General features: G+C 47.7%; 2 long non-coding RNA genes across 6 annotated transcripts in view; one reads left to right on the top strand and one right to left on the bottom strand.

Annotated features, from left to right (window-relative positions):
- The window catches only part of LOC311600109, a 31,330-nt gene extending 23,909 nt beyond the window's left edge, over positions 1-7,421 (top strand). Inside the window, exons 2-4 of one of the 3 annotated variants that reach the window (XR_014780148.1) lie at positions 2,065-2,590; positions 3,098-3,163; positions 3,274-7,421. This is a non-coding gene — a long non-coding RNA (uncharacterized lncRNA). Of the gene's footprint in view, positions 1-2,064 lie in introns of all 3 variants that reach the window. The other 2 variants (XR_014780149.1, XR_014780147.1) reach the window with 2 other exon arrangements.
- Positions 1-21,634, bottom strand: part of LOC311600107 — a 172,954-nt gene that overhangs the window by 31,755 nt on the left and 119,565 nt on the right. The window lies entirely within an intron of this gene.

Here is a 21,634-nt window from a genome sequence, read left to right as displayed (position 1 = left end):
CGCAAAACCTCAAACACACGGTGCCTTGTGTAAAACAACCCTGAAACACAGTGTGCTTTGTCATATCCGTGCTTTTCCTCATGACTGAGACGCTAGCCTCTGAGACTTGTAAAATAAAGTAGTCTTCCATGCCAGGAGGAAATTCAAGGAAACGTGGCCTGAGAGGGCGACTCATTTTTTTCTCTCTTGGTTTTAAGAGACACGGTTTCCTGTACAGCCTTGGCTGTCCTAGATTCACTTTGTAAACCAGGCTGGCCTTGAACCCACAGCGATCCACGTGCCTCCACCTCCCGAGTGCTGGGATTAAAGGCTTGTGCCACCACATCCGGCTGTGGCGACTCACTCTTAAGGTGGTAGATCTGAGGCATCTACTGTTGTAAGAGACCAAACCATGAGGAGGGAGGACATGGTCTCACAAGATGACGTCATCTGCTGTAGGGGGGGGGTCTGATTTACCCTGACTGCTCCCTATGCCCGAGGCAAAGCACTACTCTTCATAAGCAAAGCACATGCATGTTAAGTAGTAAGAGTGATGAGTTAAGATTCAAACACACACACACACACACACACACACACACACACACACACACACACACACACACACACCCCTTTCTGAAATTCAGATCTCTGAGCCTGGGGCTGGGAGTGAGAAGTTAGTCAGCCTGCTGCTCACTAGCTGACACTTTATGACTGTGATTCCAAAAAGTTTTTTAAACATAGCAATTTTCCCCCCAGAAGGAATCCTGCAGTACTGACCCGAAGGCTTCGTAGTGATGCTGTTGAGGAGGCTGCTAACCAAGGCTGCTGCTAATGATGTTCCTGCCTCAGAGGCTGCGCGGGAGCTGAATGCACAAGCAGCTTGGCCCAGCAATGCGGCCCAGCCATTCAGTCCTTGGGAGGCTGTGGGGCCTAAGCCTGAGATGCCTGGGTGGAAGGTTTGTCTTGGAGACCATTCAGGAAACAGCGTTTGGTTTCCTCCATGTGACCAGGTCACCCAGGCATGGAATGCACAGCTCTGCCAGACAGAGCATTCTGGATGCCTGGGGAACATGGGTCTGTCCGGGCTACTGATGCAAAGAGAGGCCACGGTTTCCTTTTTGCTCTCTGCCTTGACGTCACAGTTAGGAATCATTGGAGGGACAAATAACAAGGCACAAGCCAAATGGGCCCCCACTGTCCCAGTGGCGAGGCTAGTGTAGTCTCACTCGGGTATCTTCTGTGACCGCTGCAGAACCAATGCATGTGCGGGCACAGAAAGGCAGTCTCTGGACAGATGGGCCAGATCTTGGCCAGGGCTAGCTGCACCTGGTAAACGGTTCCTGACAGAGCGGCCTTCCTGAGGGATGCCTGCAGGGATTTGGGGGCTGGTTTAGATCTCTGTAAGGTTATAAAGGCGGGTCTCATTCCGAGGGCTGGCACACACTCTGGAGATGGTAGGTTTGGGAGATGTTAGGTCTCAGCAGGTTAAGTATGCCCAGCTGTAGGGTCTAAGCCAATGGGTGAAAAAGGCTGAGTGCTGGCAGCCAGAGCTTGCCATCAGCTGCAAGTTGTCTGATACCATCAGAGCTGCTTGAAAACCACGCTCGCCCCCGTTTCAACGTTACATCAAAAGTATAAATTAAGTCTCCTCACCTGAGTGTCCCATCATCTCTTTCCTTGCAAACTAACTACAGACATCCTGGGCAATCTACAGTTGGGATGTGGAAACATCACTCTACCTCTACAGAACAGGGCAGAACTTTCTGTGGCTGCTTAGTGGTTGCCCCACACTGAGATTCCGGAGGGGGGAAGTAGGAGAGGGCTCAACCTGCAATTTTCACCAACCTCACTTTGAACCAACGGTGCTCAGGGACCTAGAGAACTGTAGACCCCAAGCTGTGAACCCAGGCTTGGAGTGGACGTCCCGGACTGTCCCTGCGTGAGACCTTCAGTGCATGCATGCCAGATCGTGGGTGTGCCTGGCTGGAGGTATGTGGGTGAATGCAGAAGACCTGAAGGCAACGGGGGACCCCTCTTTGAGTGGTTAACACTTCTGAGATGCTTTGTTGCTTTTTAAAAACTCAGGCATTTCCAAGGCATTCTTTTCTGAGGTCCCATGTCCAGCTTATTTCAAGAGAAGGATCTGCTATGGCCAGCCAGGGCTTCCAAAGCCAGAGGGTGAGACTCTGACCCAAGTGCCCACTGCCATGCTAACAGCCTCACCTAGGCAGCTAACAAATGCTGGGGGTCTTCGTTCTGTACCCAAGGATGATTTTTTGTTGTTGTTGTTCACTAATAAAATAAACAAACAAGGAAAAGTAATTTTTTGAAAAGAGAAAGAAAAATAATTTTGTAATTGCAGGTTTTCAGCAGATGGTGGTCACACTCAAGAGGTCAAATGTTACTCCTCCGGAATATGGCTCCTCTGTTTCAAGAGGTGGAAGGTACTGGGGCCCACTTCCAGAGGTTTACAGTTTAAGAACTATAATTAAATTTCTTCTGAACTCGTTTATTACACTTCAAGTTTTCGAAAAGAGCATTCTGGGATTTCTTGAATCATTACATGCCCAGAGGGAGGACTTCAATTTATTTTTATTGTTCTGATGTAAAGGTGAGAAAATGAGCAGAAAATTTCCTCCAAAATCATGTTCTGATTAGAGCTGTTTAATGTTCAAAACCCTGGTATAGAGTTCAGTAAACAATCAGTCATTCATCAAGAAGCAACTACTGAAAGGCGATATTTAAAAGAGGGGCAAACATGGTGTGATTAAAATCCTGCACACGTCTTTATCCAAGGCGAATGCCCTTGGCTGGCTGGGCGTTCAGATGGCTCCGGCAACCACTGGAACTAGATTTGATTTGTGCCATTAAGAAAGTATACTATTTATTTCATTTCTTTGCGAAAGAACTGGAACTTCATTGAGAGAATGCTAGTAATAGTAAAGGTTATTTTAAATTACGTATAAATTCATGGCAAGCCCCAAGGCTAAACAAGCTCACTGCACTGACACTCCTCCCTAATGCAGAATGTACTGCAGGGATGATTTTCAGCTTTAACAGATTTCTCGCTTTGGAAATCTTTTAAATGGGTGAGTTCTAAAGCCTTGCTCGTTTCCAGTCAGAAAGACCAAGAGGACGAGAGGCCTTGATTTGAGAGGACCAGAGACAGATGCTCAGAGTCCAGGTCAGACGGGCTACCAGAACCAGAGGCTCCACCTTAGCCTGCTTCCTGGGGGTGGGGGGTGGGGTGGGGCTGGCTATACAGAACCTCAGCTCCATGCTTCTTCCTAACAGGAAACAAACTGCACTGAAGAGCTGCTGGCTTCAGAAGCTGCCAAGCGCTCATTCATACTCAAAAGGCGAGTCTTAGCTACCCCACCTGCCTGCTCGCCTCCCAGCACCCTCCTCTTGCCTCTGGAGTCCCACAGGAGAACAAACCCATTTTCAGTCTGATGCCACTGCTGCTATTTTCCCAGGAGGGAACCCGCAGTTGCTGTTCACACCACAGAACTAGTTCCCTTCCATCCCAGCTCCTCTTCTGAAACTAGTATTTTATGATGACGTCTTGCTCTAATTTATTTGTGAGAGCAACTTTTGAAAAGTTTTCTCTGTCAATTTCACACCCAAACAAAGACACTGCCTAGTTCTGTGAAGGCCACGTGAGGAACCTGCCTTGCTTGTTACCTGTCATCTACTGGAAAAAGAAAATCTCCAACAGCCATCTCTCACAGTTCCTCTGCCCCACATGAAGCCAGGGTCTGTGCTGGCGGTGCTGTGACAGAAGAGCTGCCCTGAGCTGAGGCGTGCAGGCTCTGATGAGACACTCATGGTCCATGACCCCCACAGCCCATGTGCTGTGCTACCCAGCGTGCTTCCTCCACAAGCCCAAAGGCTTCAGGAAGGAAGGGTGAAGGTCTATGGCGATCCTGTTGGAACACTGTAGGTACTGAAAGGAAGAAAAGGAAAGGAAGTGGGAGATGGGGTAAAGAGAAAGAAATGGTGAAAGGAAAGGAGACACAACAGATCGCTGAGGAAGGCAGGAAGAAGGGCTGGAGGCAACAGGGCAGCGCTGCTGGCTTCTGTAAGCGGCACTTCGCCCGTTTCCTCCCGTGCTCACACGTGCCTCATACTTCTTGGCAAATATGGCTCCATGAAACCCTGAGACCCCAGGACCCTTAAGCCCTCCTTTGTGGCAGTGCCACAGACACTGGAGAGATTCTCTCCTGACCTTGTCATCAGCCACAGCAGCAGAAGGCACCACTGCCCTCTCCCGCCAGCTCTGTGTGAACGCAGGCGAAGCCCAGAGTGAGGAACGTGACAAACACCCAGCATTTCCGCTCTCCCCACTCAGCGTGTCTTATGAACACGAAGCCCAGACTGCACATGCATTTTCACAAAGGAAGGAAGACTCCAGTGAAAACGATGTATCCTATTTATAAAGCCACTTACGAGCCACTTAGTAGGTAGGGTCGCTGGGAGTTGAGAGAAACCTCACACAGGAAGGCCGGCCGTGTCACCAGGGCAGGGTGCTCATGGACACCAGGTTCCCAGGTTCAGATGAAATGGAATGTTTGGCTCCTCATCGTGTGACCTATTCCGCAACGTCACAAACTGGTCATCTGTGCCAGCAAAGATCGCCGAGATCATCGCGTCCCAGCTGCTCTTTCAGGAGACAGATCCAGGGCAGCGGCGCTGTGCAGGTCTCCTGGCTTCGGGCCCTCGTGTTCTTTTCCGTTCATTCACGAGTCCTCAGCACAGTGTTCCGGAACGAGGAGCAGCGGCCGACATGGCTGGCAGCTCAGCACGGGCTGAAAGGTGTGCTGCCTCTGAAAAGGCAGCTGCAGGGTCAGGCTGTGGCCTTGAGGACAAACTCGAGGGCTGCAGAAAATGACAACCAGCTCACCTGCGGCTACAGGAGGGGTGCGGACCTCTCTGGGACAAGGCATGCTCCAGTGCTGAAGCAGCTCACCAAGACAGTCGCCGACACGACCCTGACGTGTGCACAGAAGGCGCTGACCACCACCTCATACCTAGCGGCCGAGTCAGACACGCATTTCTCCCGGCTGCGGCTGCCCCTGGAATCCTTGGGCAGGATGTCCCCTGTACTCTCCCTCCCCATAACTGCATTCAAACCCCGTCGGGCCGACCCCAGACATCCAGCTCCCGAGTTGTTCCACGCGGTCTCTCAGGCATGCTTCTCCGCCGACACATCAACTTGTGTTACTAGCTCAGGGGCTCTGACATCGCTGGCAACCTTCTGCTGACAAAGGTGATTGGTCACTCTCTGCTTTCTCATCAGATGGTTTCCTTCTGGAAACTTACACTGTTTCCTTAAGTGGTAAAGCTTTTTCATAAACACGTGAAGCTAACAACCGCATGTGTCTGTACACACAGCAATAAGGCAGGGAGCCCCCTCAGCACCACCCACCCACTGCATCTCATCCTCCTCCTCTGGTGGCAGTGGGTGGGATCACGCATTACAGACAACCGGCCCCTTCCGCACCCACCAATGGGAGGCAGGGCACCCAGGGCCAGCTCTCTGATCTAATCCTAGCACCTATGAGTGGCAAAGGTCTTCAGGGGAAAGCACATTCGTTCTGCTCATGCTTGGCCTCTTTGATATAAGAAAGTTCCTTAGTATTTAATGAGGTAAACTTAAGTGCTTTCAAATTTCTGCCAGATCCCCTGGAGATATATGGCTTATTAATACAAAACAAATGTGTGCTTGAGCGGCAGGGGTCCAGGCCCTGTCACTGCTTACTCATTGGGTGGTGGCAGGCCAACAGCTTAACTCCAGTAAAATCACTTTTTAAATATGTATTTATTTGTTTTGGGGCTTTTTTAGACAGGGCTTCTCTGTGTAGCCCTGGCTGTCCAGGACTTGTAGACCAGGCTGGCCTTGAACTCATACAGATCCATTTGCCTCTGTCTCCCTGACTGATAGGATTACAGGTGTGCACCACCGCACAAATTTTAATTTAAACAAGCTATTCTGAAGCAGATCAGCAGGATCAACTTTAGAGAGCACAAGTGTCGCTCAGGAGCTGCGTTGAGTTCAGAGGTGAAACTATGGTGTATAGTGTATAGGCACCAGGAGCACGGGCACCCTGGCGCTCAGGATGTTTCTTAGCTGCATTCAGGTAGACATAGACATACTGAAACAGTTGAAAGTGTCTCAGTGCCTGAAGCTGCAGGAGCAGGTGAACGCCTGTCATTTTAACAACGAGCCACACAGGCCAGAACCGGCTCGTCGGAACTGATGACACACATTCAAATGTGAGTCCACCCCTTGTGCACTGTTGCTTCCACTTATCCTAGTTTGAGTAAAGAATAGACCAGTTACTACAGGTGATGTGGGCACACAGAGGACAAGAGCTGACCAGGTACTAGAGCGAACTGTGGTGATTTTCCATACAGGATGTTTCAACTGGCAGTGCAAATTAATCTACTACTAGTTCCATCTCACAGAACTCTCGGAGGATTACCGAAGTCAAGGCTGGACCTTCCTGTCACCCTTTAGGGCTTGCGAACACTTCCTTCCTCTTTCCTAGAGGCGTCTATGCTCTTTATTCCTTCCCTGTATGTCAATGCTACAGCAAGGAAACAGCATTACCTGAGAACAACGCGGTCACCCAGAAAGACCCATAATAAACACTAACTAGGCACCGACATGCAAGTCTCACCCACTGTGCTCCGCAGCATTCTGGACACTGAGTGCCTTGGACGCCATCTGCATATCGATGACTCCCAGCCCCACCAGGCCTGTGTCATCAACGGTTTTCTCAGATACAAACTCAACATGTCAAAAGCAGAACCCTTGGTTTTCTCCCACTTTCCATAAATAGAGAAAAACTGTGACCCAGTCATACTCAGAACAGTGAAACAACATGGACGAAGAAACTGCTGCTATTCCAATTCACACATGTGATTTTTATAAGCACAATTCAGGAGGAAAACTGAAGCTGCAAAGAAGACCGTAGACAGCACTGTGCCACACTGTCACATCTTGAAGTGTTCTTACCAATGCTTTTTTATGTGGTAAAAATGTTATGTGTTTAGAGCAAGAAAATAATTGTAAATAAAATCTCCAGTTCTGTGTGTGTTTGTGGGGGTAGTATAATAGGAATCAGAGGAGGGCTCCCCAAATATTTGTAGTGTGTGGATTCTTTAGCCGCACGGTTATTCAATGACACCCACTCTGAACTGTATGCCTGCTGTCTATAACCTTCTGCACAAGCCACTGCCACACACAGAAACAGTAAGGAAAGTAATCATTCCTTTAAAAAGATGACGAGGCTGGATGCAGAGCACCACTGCTTTAGCAAGGATGGGTAAGGTGAACAGACAAGGGGGTAACTTAAGATTAGAACCTATTATAGGCCAAGAATCTTCTCTAATTTGCAAGGATGGTTTTGTTGTTGTTGTTGTTGTTTTTTTTTTTTTTTTTTTTCCGAGAGAGTTTCTCTGTGTAGACTTGGCTGTCCTGGACTCACTTTGTAAACCACGCTGGCCTCAAACTCATAGCGATCCACCTGCCTCTGCCTCCCAAGTGTTGGGATTAAAGGCATGTGCTGCCATGCCCGGCTAAGGATGGTCTTAAGGGACAAAATTAACAGATGCTACTTGTTCAGTCAACAGCCCAGCAGGTGGATGATCCCACTTTCTGTTGTCCCCAGAGCCTGACGCTATTCCAGAAAGTTGCCGAGAGCCTTGGCTCTGCTCAGAGTCAGTGATTTTAAGCCATTCTTCCTCCTCCAGCACTTGCTGTAGACGATTTGTTACGGTGATTCTTACGATGAACTTTGACGCAGGGCGAGTGAGCTCAAAGCAACGCTAGGCACGATGTGCCCTTTTTATGTGTTTGAACAGGCTTAAAAAAAAAAAGGAGGCATATAGGTTTCCTGCCCTCTTTATGTAAGAGGTGGATCTATCTGAATGGCCAAGGAGGAGGCAGTTTAATTTAGACTTGGCATGAGGTTCAGGGGAAGAAATGCCTTTGTAGCTGGTCCTAAATATTATCGCAGCTTGGGTGAGTTAGCCTCCAAGGGAGAAGCTGCGCATGTTATAACAGAAGCCACTGGGCTTGGCAAGACAGAGAGCGGAAGAGCCCCAGTGGAATGGCAGCTTCGCCGCCGTGGCAGAGGTGTGCTGGCGAACCACCCAGGACTGGCTTCCTTCTCCACAGCTCTTTCAGCCAAGGCTTGCACCAGGCTCCCAGTTCCTAAAGAAGAACTGGTATTTTTTTCCTAACTTAAGAAAGGAAACCAGATTAACATGTGAAAAGGGGGGCTGCCAGCTAAAACTGTGAATCTGAGACCTCAGTAAGGGCATGAATGCTTAAGTCTGTGCACACCTAGAAACTGTTATTATTGTTGACGTGGGAGGCCTTAGAATTTATGTGGAGGCCCAGGCCTTGCTCGGTAAAACTTTACGTTAAAACTCCTTAGCATCTGGCTGCCCTGCGCCAGGCAGAAACTTCCTTGTGATTTGGAGAAGCTTCAGAGCAAGGCCATCCATGCTTGAGACCGGCCATCCAAGGCAGTGAGCTGGAACACAGGTGAGAACCAAGCGTGAAACACGCAAACTGGAGGCACTGGGGTGTGCAGGAAAGCAGAAAGCACTCTTACTTTGGATTTACAGAATTTAAAGTTGAAAAGAAAACATCCAAGATTGTTTGAAAAGTGTACAGTCGGCTGGGTCCTTAACAGTACTGGCCGGAGGACGGGAATGGGAAGATACAAGCGAGGGATAACATTCAGGATGTAACCTGAATAAATTATAATAAATTAAGAGAGAGAGAGAGAGAGAGAGAGAGAGAGAGAGAGAGAGAGAGAGAGAGATCTTTAGATGTTGGTTCAGACAAGTGTGGAGTGTAAGCCAGGAAAAAATGGTCCTGGCCATGGAGGGCAGGGAGGCGGGTGACGTCATCACTTCTCTTGGGAAGGAGAGCCCAGCGAGTGTGCTTGTCTCAAAGCACGGGTGGAGGGAGGATACTAAGGAAGTAGGGCTGGGTGGGCTCAACTGCCCGAGTCCACAGCACCCGCACAGGCCTGTGCTCTGCCTGCCCCACCAGAAGTAGAGGAGCGTGGTGCCCTACCCTGCAGAGCCCTTCGGTGTGATCACACACATGCAGTCAGTCCCACTTAGGCTCCCAGTGTATGAGCGCTGAGCATCGGCTATGCGTCAGGAACAGCACTTTGTAACGTGAACACAATGAGAAAAGTTCCTGCCTGGAGGGAGCCCACAGTCCAGCAGGGAAGAAAGGCAGCGGCTAGTAAGAACAGAGGGAGGACAAGAGCGCTGGAGCAACCAATCTGGTGAGGCTGAAAATACTGTTCCACCATTTAACCTTGGAAATGCTAGCCTGTAACTCCTCAGCCAGCACCGTCCCTGTATGTAAAATGGAGTAAGGCCAGCCTCTGGTGCTGCTGGAAGACTCCATGAGGAGAGGTTTCTAAAGCGCTTTTATAGCTGTAGTTGGTCATACGGCAGGGTGGTCATTCTTGCAGAGAATCAAAGAATATGCACGGAGAGTGGAGGTGACCCTTGTCACCATCTGGTCACTTTCCAGAATCACACTGGGCAAACCAGATGCCTACACCAGGGTCACTAGGCCTGATGGAATGAGCTGTGGTCCTGCTATTAAGGAGACAGGATATGCTACTGAAAAGAATTAAGCACACTCTCCCTGGTACCTGCCTGCCCCATCAACCATGGCAGTAATGTACGTTCTGTGAGGCTCTCAAGGGAGACCTAGAGAGCTGTGTGCAGTGTGTACAGGGTTGGTAAGGCAGAGGCTCAGGAGTCCAGCTCCTGTATCCAGGCCATTATCCAGGCCTCCTGGGCCTCCAGCTCTGGGTCTATCGCTCGTCAGCTATGCAGTAAGGTCCATGATGCTTAGTGGGCCTTGGTGTTTAAAATCTAGGCAATGGTGGTTAGATTACCTAGTTCCTTGGGTGATTTTAAGAGCCAGTCACTAACACGGCAGTAGGTGAAACACAGTAAAAACAGTGTGTTAATACCAATTTCACAATGCAAACCCAGAGACTCTATTACCTTGCTAGTAAAAACCAGAGACACACATGACAAACAGGCAGGCGAAGGCAAGCAGAAGGAACCCCGGCCACACTATCAACTCTCTGGACCAGTCTGAATGCATCATGTCCCTTTGGCCATGCTGAGAGGCCCGAGGGAGCCTTCTGTTACTTTACTAAGCCAGGCGTCCCTCACTCAGTAACTCAGGATCTGAATGATGTGGTATCATATTGTCGTTTCAGATGAAAGATGTTCATGCAACTGAGATTAACTCTCCGTGTGTACTCAGAAACAGGACAACTGATAGTGTGAGAGTATATATGCGTTGTGTATGTGAACATGGATTTGTGCATGTATGTATGTGTGTAAGGGGTATGGCATGTGCAACGGATCTTAAGGGATTAGCTCACGTGGATACGGAGAGCCCTGTCTTCATGGTGTAGGGCAGGCTAGCGAGCCTGCAGAAGAGCTTCTGCTTCAGCCTCGAACGCACTGAACAGAATGTGCCTTTTTTTTTCTCCACAGACTTCTCTTCTTCTCTTAAGGTTTTCAACTGATTGGGCCAGGTACACTGGGGATGGTAATATGCTTTAGTCAAAATGCCCACTGACTTTAATGCTAATCTCATTTTAAAAATACTTTTGCAGTGAAATCTAGCTTGGTGTTTGACCAAACTTAGGGTTATACGCACTAGTCAAATTTGCTATCACACTGTTCTTTCAAAGACAGGAAGTTCTCCACTGAAGCAAAGCCTCTGCAGTGACTTCACTTTTTGCTAGAGAACACGGGGCAGGCCAGAGATGCTAAAGAAGCCATGTTCTCTTGGAGGCGAATGCCAAGTAATACAGAAACGCTTCATAGCACATCCAGAAGACGTGGTGTCCAGGCAGAAGTGAGTCAGGAGGATGTAGCCAATCCCCAGGGTGGATGCCCAAAGTGCCAGAGTCCAAACACAGCAGTCTGAGTGCCAGGCAGATTCTAGGAAGAGTGAGGGACATTAAAAAGGAGTGTTTTCCTGGCTGGCAGAGCTGTTCCAGGCTTCCTGCTGCGACGTCCACACTTCTTCCTGTCACACCCAAAGGTGCAGAGGTCCTGTGGGAGAACTGTTGACTCCAGGGCAGACGAAGGGAGATGGTCAGTCTCTCAGTGCAGCTTGTAACTATGTGACATGGTCAGCCATGTGAGCCAGTCAGGCAGCGGCAGCAGCCACCCCTCTGTTTGTAGGATGAAGCTATTAAGACCTACACTACAGAATTCTCCGGGTAAATGTACCTAAAATGTGATGGGGCCGCTGATTGTATGCGTATGTACATACACGCATGCTTACACCTATTATACAAGAAACAGTTACTATACGACAGTTACTGTATGTCAGGAACTGCATTGTAACTCATTGGATTCTTGTAGGACAAATCTATGAGAACGCTGTTCGTTTCACAAAGGTAGGACACAGAGTAAACAATTAGTTCAAGGATACAGAGTAAATAATTCTATTAATAGAGGATTGTCAGAGAAACAGAACACTCCGAGACTAGACACTACCATGGACTCACATTCTGCAAACCACTAGAGTTTTCTTTGCTATTTATTTCAGCACAGAACCTACTGTGTGGGGGCTCTGCTTTACCCACGGATGCCCATGCACCCCTTCATCTGGCCAGCTCAGTCAGCCACCCTCACATCTGCTCTTAGTGTCAAAGCACTGCTCATCCCTCCTCCATTTGGCCGAACCCTCTGTGGCCTTCTGGGGTCCAAATCACCCTACTGTTCTTCACGTTCTCAGAAGGCTCATCCGAGGTCCCATTCCTGACCCCTTTGAGAGGCTGTGTCCTACACGTTATGGACCCTTTCCCTGGCCCGACCACCACAACTCGCTCTCCTCCAGCTGCTCACACTGTCCTTGGAAAGCACCTCTGTAGGGCGTGCCTTAGTCTGAAGCCAAGATACCCCTCATGAGACAGTGACTGACTTCACGGTCCACATCAGCCTTTGGCTTCCTAACCCTCTCCACAGCCAGTCTCTCCCCACGGCGTCCCTCACCCTCCACTGACCACGCTCACGGATCACCTGACCTTCTTTACTTCTGCACTTACAAATTAAGTCTTCTCCGACTTCTGGTGCTCCCTTACCAACTTCTTAGGATGACATTCCTCCATCTAGCCAATGTCATGTAACTCAAGCAGCTCCCACACACCTTGCCGATGGACTCTGCTAGGCGTCTCAGTGCCGCTGCTCCCCCTCACTCCAGCCTTTCTCACCCCATGCTGGACAATCTCAGCAGCTCTAAAAGGTTCTCATCACTGGTCACTTCACTGTCCAGGCCACACCCTTTCAAGCACACCAGCATGGGGCTTTGCCCAAATTCTTCTCTGGCTCGCTTGTGACTCAGAATTAAAATTAGTTTGTTTAATCATGCAGCAAGTGGGCCCTCCCAGAGCTGGCATTTATGGGCTCCTTGCTCTCTTGATGGTCTCCTAGTCATTTTGTGGCTCACTGTTGCCAGGCACTGTGAGACAGGGAATGGCCACTCTGTCACTGGTATTTCCCATCACCACCAGCTGTTCCCATAGATAAGGATGCTTTTCTTCCAAGGCCACAAGTACAACAGCACCGTTCTCTCTGCACTGCACCGCCAGGAAGCACTGCTCAACCCCTCAGCATTGACCAGCCTTACACTTCCTAGTTGCTATGTGCCTGCTTTACTCATCTCTACTTTTCTCTAAAGTTTTCTCTACCCTCCCCTCTAACTTGACCTGTGCACAGAATCTTGGCTTTACCCTCTGCAAGGACAGTGTCAGGTCCTGATGCTCAGCTGTGCAGGAGGAAAGTCCCTTTGCCTGCAGAGTCTGCAAGGAGCAGCAGCCTTCCATGCCCAGAGCCCCTGACTCAGCCCTGCTCATCCTCCAACACTGCCTGGAACTGAGTGACACTATCAGCTGCAACACAGAAGCTCTGTCCTTTTAGAATGTAACATGTAAGTGGCTATGAAGAAGCCTCCTCTCTGTATACTCAGGGGCAATCAACCCTCCCACAAGTTAGCTATAGAGCTTCTTGTGACAGTAAAATGATCTGTGATGCTTTAATGTCTTCACAATTTTTTGGGGGGGGCAGAGTTTCTCTGTGTAGCCTTGGCTGTCCTGGACTCACTTTGTAGACCAGGCTGGCCTCGAACTCACAGCGATCCGCCTGCCTCTGTCTCCCAAGTGCTGGGATTAAAGGCCTGTGCCACCACGCCCAGCTCACAATTTTTTTTTTTAATTATCAGACACCATCTCACCATGAAACACTGGCTGGCCTTGAACTCACAGAGATCTGTCTGCATCTGCCTCCCAAGTATTGGGGTTAAAGGCACATACCATATGTCTGGCTATGTTCTTTCAATTCTGTTTTGTTTATTTAATATATTTTTTGAGACAGGGTCTTTCCACACAGCTCTGGCTGTCCTTGAATGTACACAGATCTACTTCCTCTACCTCCCAAGTGCTAGGATTAAAAGTGTACGATACCATATTTTTAAAAAACTAAGTATTCTGTGTAAGTCATTCCAAGAATATAAGAACCTTTTTAGATCTTGCCTTTTGTATACAACAGTTTAACTGAGGTAAGCGATAACTTCTTATTGGACAAAAGCATTAGCAACTTTAGATCAGGAACAACCCTTGCTTTGAATCCTTAAAATAAGAAGGGACAGTACAAGGTCTTTCATTCCTAAGACCTGTTCACATGAGCAATTCTAAATCACACATACAGTCTTCAATTTCCCCCAGGGTTCTATCTGACCTGGGTTCTAGTAACAGGCTCCTCAGCTACAGTAGTCACCACTCTGCAGTGTCACCTCACGGTGTCGTTCATCCCTCCTACGTGGTGTCCCCCTGGACTGTTGGATCCATGAGCTAGTTGCTTCTCAACATGTCACACTAATTCTAGGGATGAGGTGGCAGCCCACTGGGTGCTGAAAACAAGAAATACACACATAGCTCTGTAATCAGGCAGTCACCATATTCATCAGAGCTAGTAACCAGCTCCTTCCAGCTCCAAAACAAAAACAAACAAACAACAACAACAACAACAACAAAAAATAGAAAAAAAAAAGGCGCAAAGAGGTCCTAACACAATGGAAGACAGGAAGTAAGGGGTCCTAGTAGAGTCAGCCTTAGAAAGTTTAAACTGCTCCTGGCTGACACTAACTAACATGACTGTGTGGTGAAACGCTGATGACTTGGCTCAGGGGGTAAAGCTCATGCCATGTAAATGTGAGTACTGGGGTTTAGGTCCTCAGCATGCCTGGAAGTGGGGGAAGAGGCAGGCAGGCATGGTGGCCTGCCTATAATCGCAACACTCGGGAAGTGGAGACAGGACTCTCAGAGCAAGCTGGCTCCCTAGACTGGCAGAACTGGCAAATTCTAGGTTCAGGAGAGAAATTACACTTCCAGGTATGCAGTGGAGAGTCACCACGGAACACCCAACACTGCCCTCTGGCCTATACACGCATACCTCTCTGCATGTCTTCACATACACCACATACACACATAAAAACCGAACCGCATTACCTCACAGTCACGCTTTATAGACATACTTCATTTAGTTTCAGTCCTCTTGAAATGCATACTAAAGGGTAAAATGAATTTTAATCACACTGTATATGGCTAGCTCAATATGTAAGTGGACACCTAAAGTTCTTACCCATAAAACAACGCAACAAAAAACAAAGAAGTGAAAGTGCTGTCGGACGACAAGGCTTGGCTGCTCACGCTCAGCCCACGCCTTCACCGACAGGCCCTCGAACTGCACACTTGTCTGCAGATGCCCACTGCTTACGCTCAGCCCACGCCTTCACCGACAGGCCCGCCAACTGCACACACTCGTCTGCAGGTGCCCATATTGCTAACCCCAGACACCATGCACATCCATGCGTCCAAGAAAGCTCCTTACAGGTTGGTGAGAAATCTGAAGAGTTACGTGTGAGACTGGAGGGCGACGCTCACACCTGAGGTTTACCTATATTATCACAGGGCTAAGGAATATCCCATTTCCACATTACACAGACAGTTCTGAAGTCGGCTACTGGCTGTGGAGTTGAAACTAGCGCCTGTGAATAGTGTGGAACTCCTGGCCATTTTAATATGGCTGTTAGCATTTTGCCAAAGTGTATTAAAAACTAAAACTAAAAACAACTAAAGAATTTAGAACTTTTCAGTTGATTATATGAAAAACAAGTATTAACAAGACTATTTCATAGTCTTTTAAATACTTAAAGCAAAATAATTGTTTTCCTCTGACCGAGAGGGAAACTGAGGCAACAAAGTGGAATCATTTTGCTCAGAGCACTTCACATCTCCAAAACAATCAGGCTGTGGCCCTAAACTAACGAAATTCTCTTGAACAACAGTTTCAAGAGAAGTAACAAGCTGACTGCGTCACTAAAGAAATTACGGCAGCGATTATTGGACCCAACCACTGAGTGACACGAAACCTGTTAACACCCTCTTCCATGTTCTGGCTCCCCAGGTGACATACATACACTGTAATCATCAGGTGTGCCCAAGCACGCATCCCATGTGCCCCGCACTCAGTCACATGTTGCCATCTTTTGATTATGCCCAGTGGGATGTGAACTACTTTTGTAGAAAAGTAAAATCAATAAAAATCAAACTCCTTACTTTTCCTACCAGGAGTACCCTCAGGGTCCAGAGGGACGGAGACAGCCACGTGGAAGTTGCAATATTCTGAGACATGATTCAAGTGGAATTCTAAATGGGTAAATGCACTGCTGTGAACTTTGTTTTCCAAGTGCCAGGCATGCTTATGGTACTATTCTATTCAGACTGAGACAGACAGATCATCAATGACCTTCTGGGTCACTGACTAGGGAGAAAGCTGAATAAAAAAAAATAAGTGTGAGAAAAATAAAAGGGGAGTTTGCTTCCTTCCACTCCAGGCCCCCTATTGGCTTGAATGAAAGAAGACAGATGGCAGTTACCGTCCCCTTTAATTAGGAGGGCCGCCTCACCAGGGACCCGCAGGCTTGCTTGGCACCATCCTTAACGAGGAGAAAGGCTCCCTGGGAATGCTCTGCTCACTCACTCTCAACCTGCTTTCCATCTTTAATTTGTATACACTGAAGCTCTGAAAACTGAGCTGTGTGGAGTCATAGCTCCCACCGTGTCACTATCAGAAGGAAGCTGGTGTTTGCTGAATTAGCAGTCCTCCAATGTTCCCTGAGAGCCTGAACTGCCTGAGATGGGCCTCAGCCACGCTAAGTCCTGTCGCCACAACTCTAAGATCAAAAGGGAATTCCTGTAGCACCAATACTCAAACTTAAGCCCCGGACACACGCCACGGGAGACTGAGCCACAAGACAGACACCTTTCTTCTGCTTCCCAATTCTGCCACACGGCCACGCTGGCCCCTTCCACCGGCAAAGTGTTGTTTTTCCGAGGAGAAAAAGAGTCAAATACATTCACTGCCAATGGCAGTCTGTTTTAAAGAGAAACAACTCAAATTACAAATCACAAACCACTCTGCTCTTCTGTGTGTTTTGCTCGCAATGTCACAGCCACACAACTTTGTACTAAAGTTGAATCAAGCTATCTCTAGAGAGAGATTTAATACAGAAACTTATCAGAATCAAACATACAGGCCCAAATACAGAGACTTATGCTGCCATCATGGCAGTCCACATAAGTGACAATGCCTCTTTGTATTCCGAAGGCTGAAAAAAAAAACCCAGCATACCTTTAGTCATAGCACTCGGGAAAGCAGAATCAATAAGACCTCTGTGAGTTCAAGGCCAGCCTGGTCTACAACCCTAGTCCAGGACAGCCAAGGCTACAAAGAAAAACCCGGTCTCAAAAAACCAAACAACAAAAAACCCACATTCTCTACAAATCTACTGGGTACAAAAACCTCCTAACAGAGGAAAAAACCTAATTTCTCTTGACAGATTAGATCGCTGTCCCTTGGCACCTTTCCCTTTCCGTACAGGTTTCCAGATTACTCCCTCCTGTCTGTGACCCCTCCCCTCACTCTGCCTACACACCTGTCTTCAGTGCACACACCATCTCTGCTTCCAACAGGGACATGATGGCTGTGAACTGGGCTGTTCTGCAGCAGGACACCCGAATGGAAAGGCTTGTCTATGTCACCGTCGCTTAACTGAGAGAGAAGAGCCAAGGCATGGGGAGTGACCTTCTGAGCCTGTTTTCTTCTTGGTAATACTCCTCAGTTTCAAAAACAAGCCCGCATCTTACGTACGGGAAGACTGAGATGATTAAAAGAAGCCATTAGCCATACATAACAAAAAGTACATCTTCCAGCTCCCAATAAAGGAGAGAAACTCAGCACTTGCCAGGTATTGAGCACCCAACAATGGTAACAAGAAAAAGCACACAGAAGAGACTGACAAACAAACAAACAAATGCTTACTTTGCTCACCAGCTGCAAGCAGGCTGTGCACTGGCTGCCAGGCAACTGCTTCCTCAAGGCCCTGGTTTCACTTTAGAAGCTGTGCCTGTACGCACACTCCCAGGTCTGCCGTGGAACCGAGACACCTGCCCTGCTATTGATGCCTTGTGTTCACAGTTTGTCTCAAAACTGCTGAAGACACTTAGGAGAACAAAGAGCTCCAGGGCCGACTGAGATGACCCCTGGATGCCACGTGGCTCCACTGCTGTTGTTACTACAGACACACACATACACACCCCAAACGATACTCACTTGTTACCTCCAAAACCCTGTGGCCAGCGTAACTGCTCCTAGGAACAGCCAGAGGCTCCACTTTCTGACATTCTCAAGTTCAACGCTGAAAAATGCCTAAAGCAAGAATCACACAGTCAGCAGTATTCTGCTCCATTAACTTTCTTTAGTTTGGACACCTGTGTCCAAGTTAAAAAAAAAAAATCAAAGGTAGAAGACTAGGAGACCCATGTTGCTACTGGCTGTGAGTGCAGTCTACCAAGATTTAAAATAAAATCTACCATGTACTTAAAATTCTTAGCTCAGGGGATATGAAGTCTGGCGGTGTGGAAAGGGAGGTGGGTCTGGAAGGAGTTATGGGGATCAATACAGAGTAACTATATTAAAAGCACACTCGCATGTATGAAATTCACAAAGAATTGACACAAATATTTTTAAAAAGCAAGCAGAAAATAGAATTCTGGATTCTTTCCTTTACTAAAAATTGCAAAAAAAAAAAAATAATAATAATAATAAAAGAAAGAAAAAGAAAAAAAATCTTTATAATGTAACCAGTAACAAAACTCATCTGGACAACTTGTTTGTTTCCTTTTAATCAAGAAAGAAAAAAACCATATATATAAATATGACGTTTGTTTGGAAAATTACTTCATCCATGTACTGTCCAGCTCATAAAAACAAGTCTTCTTTCCAGTACAAGGGGGACACTTTGACCTTGTTTACTGCAGTGTTTTGAAACCGCGGTCTCGTAACTCCTGACATCACTGGCCATGCATTAGCACCTCTGCTGCTGCTGGCTGCACACACTGCTCCAGCTGCCTCGCTCAGCCCAGGGACGATCGGAGCCGGGGCAGGGACAGTGGTATTAGTTCTGTCCCCGGCACTCACAGGAGACCTCTGGCCATTCTTACAGGAAAGCAAAGGTCTGCTACACCAGATCACTTTTAAGTCACAACATCCAAACTCAGTCCTGCCTGTCCTCTTTTTCACCCGAGAGACTGGCTTCCTTGTTCACCGCCGCCATATTGTCAAGAACTGCTGTCCGGAGCGTCACTGAAGGTAGGGCTCATTTCCACGCGCACGTAGCTCCCTACAAACTTTTCCAGGTGGAGTTTATTTTGCAGTACTACAGGATTTCACCGAGTGCTGTACTGGGAGGTCTGAGAATTTACAGAACATGCTTCTGGTACTGTGTCTAAGAGTTATCTTTTTAAATGAGTAATTTTCCCTTCTAAGTCTTGATACATTTTCCTTTTGCCCTCCTCGGTTCTTAATATGAGTATGTTAGAGCCAAGAACAACTGCAGCTGGAGTCCTATCGGAACTGCATCTGTGAGAGCATCTCCCATATCTCACCCTCTTGAAATAAAATTAAATCCTAAACCCAAACTGCTCCACCGTTTTACTGAGTAATGAAAAGCCCGCTTGAGATGCTGAGAACTGTCTCGGTTTCTCTGCTAATAACACTTATAAACATCAAGTCTTTAAACTACAGCCATAGAGACCAAAAGAACACGAAATACACATCAGAGCAGTGAGTGCCACTGTTTACCAGAGAGGGATACACGGGAAAACACCAGTTAACAACACAAAGCCGGGCTGAAGAACGCCTCCAAGGCCCTGAACACCAAGCTGTTACGCCTTGCGAACTTGAAGTCGCCTTTGAGGCGATGTGATAGATTTAAGATCCCTGATAAAACAAGTGCAATCCTGCCAGGCAGAAAGGAGGAGCAGCAGAGAGGCTACATGGCCAAGCACACTTCCGAAACATGAAATTGTTACCTTCTCAGAGCTGCAGGGCTCTTCGTTTGGATCATGAAGAAGTGAGTGGCTCTCCCGGCAATCAGAACCGCTTTGATTTCCTCCAACGGAACCACCCCCACAGCCTATCTGGTTGGCGTGTTACTTTTTATAATGAAAGCAAAGTCTGATTCAATCTCAAAGGAAAGAGATGAAAAACAAAACAAAACAAAAAAATCCTAACAGTCTCTTGACTAGGAAACCACACATTCAGGGCTTAGTATCGAAACAGAACAAGAAAACAGCATTTTCCTCTGAAAATTTCTGCTCCTAGGTATTTAGGCTGATTTACACTTTATGTAATCTTGATGGCTCAATCAGGAAGTGAGAATTTTAAGTGCGTGTGTTATGGGCGGGAGGAGTCATGTGACCCACAGCAAAGACAATTAGGCAGTCGATTAGCACAGTGGGAAAAAGAAACTTAGCAGGGCGTTTATAAATAGTATCCTTGGGATGTACGGAGCCATGAATGGACTGTGGCCTTTGGGAAGTAGGGATTTGTTTGGAAGCTTTGAAAACAAGTCCCTAAGAGTGTTTTTTTTTTTTTACAAGTGAGATTAAAGCAGCACACAGAGAAATGAAAGCTTAACTATCAAAGAGGCCGTTCCTTTGAAGGTAACATCCACTGGAGGTTTGTGCAAGGCTACTTTTTCAGTATTATTTGGAGACCATAGACTACAGAATGTCATCAAATGGAACACAAGTTGCAGTTCCTTATGAACACGTATGTTTTCTCTTATGCACAGTGCTGGGTAGTCCTGGCAAACCTCAGCTTTCTCTCGGCTCCACACAAGTTCTGTAGATTCAAGGAGGCTCTGTACAGCACGACAGCAAATACACTTCCAAGGGGAAAATATTACAAAGCTGTAACGTCTTTTACTGGAGTATCTGGGTTTAACAAAAGGTACCCTTAAATAGTGTGTGACTTATGGAGGCTACACCCAACAGCCTACACCATGTCAGTCACTGCAAAACCAAACCACAGTGAGAATAAAGAACAGGCGACTGTACCTTATAAAACTACTTGAGGTGTAGTCGTTGGCCTACTTTTCTAAGCTGGAGTATATTAGTAAAAACATCTCCAATTAAAAGGGTTTGGCTGGTGGCTGTTTCATTTCTCGGTGTAGTTCCTGCTACTAGTACAGTCCTAAGGAATCACTTATGAATACTGACAGCCGCCATGGCTTGAGAGCAGGCATCTGCTTCTAGCCAGCCCATCTGTCACTTTTATGTTTCCGGCGAGGTGAGAGAAGGTGATCAGCCCTGGGTTTCCTTCGCCATCGGTCCAGCTTGCCTCAATGCTTTACACAAGAGGAAAGAAACGATGAGCAAGACCATCTGTCAGAGGGATGTTCCCAGAAGATTAGGGACAGTCAGGAAAGGTGATTCTCCCAAGGTGGAACGCTAAGGGGCACCCAGCAGTATCTTACAGGGCTTGGTCTCGTACCCACTGATTAGACCCAGAATTAGAACTCAACAGATCCGTGGTGAATCTGCCTCTGCCCGGCTGTCTAGACGACAGAGAGTGCGGCCTGGTTTTTCTTTATGTCAAGAAATTAGAGAAGTTAAGCTGTCCTGCTACAAGACAGTTGTCAGGATAGCTGAAATCAGAGACAAGATGTCCGACTTGCACAGGCTGGGCCCTGGGGCTCCATGGTCTACTTCCTGTCTGCCACAGTTACTCAGGGACAACCGAATCAGGCAAGAAGCGGGATCGACTCTATACACGAGGTCCTTGCCCCCAACTCTACACACGAGGTCCTCGCCCCCACCTCCTTCCTTGTTTCTCTCCTCTGGTCACAGCAGGCTTGGTTGGTTGGGAGGAGGGAGGGCCAGCGTGAAGCATCAGGGTTGGGAGAGGACATGGTAGTGTGGGCAAGGAGAGGTTCTGAAAGGGTCACAGACCCCTCCGAGCAGCTGCTCCTGCCCCTGGGACCACAGTCTCACCTTCCCCAGCGAGACAAAAAGAAAAACCCACCAGCTTTGCTCTGTAACACAACTAGACTTGGGAGTTTGAAGAAAGTCAGGAACATTAATATTTTGACAGTTTCTAATCCTGACACCCAGCAGAGTTAAGTAGGTAGAAACCTAAGGTAACGCTTACCCTATAAATATTTCTCGGCTCT

This window comes from Acomys minous (genome assembly GCF_964271855.1).
Source record: "Acomys minous genome assembly, chromosome: 6".
In the NCBI taxonomy this organism is placed as follows: Eukaryota; Metazoa; Chordata; class Mammalia; order Rodentia; family Muridae; genus Acomys; species Acomys minous.
Note: the sequence above shows the minus strand (reverse complement) of the source record. Positions and strands in the feature narration are given on the sequence as shown.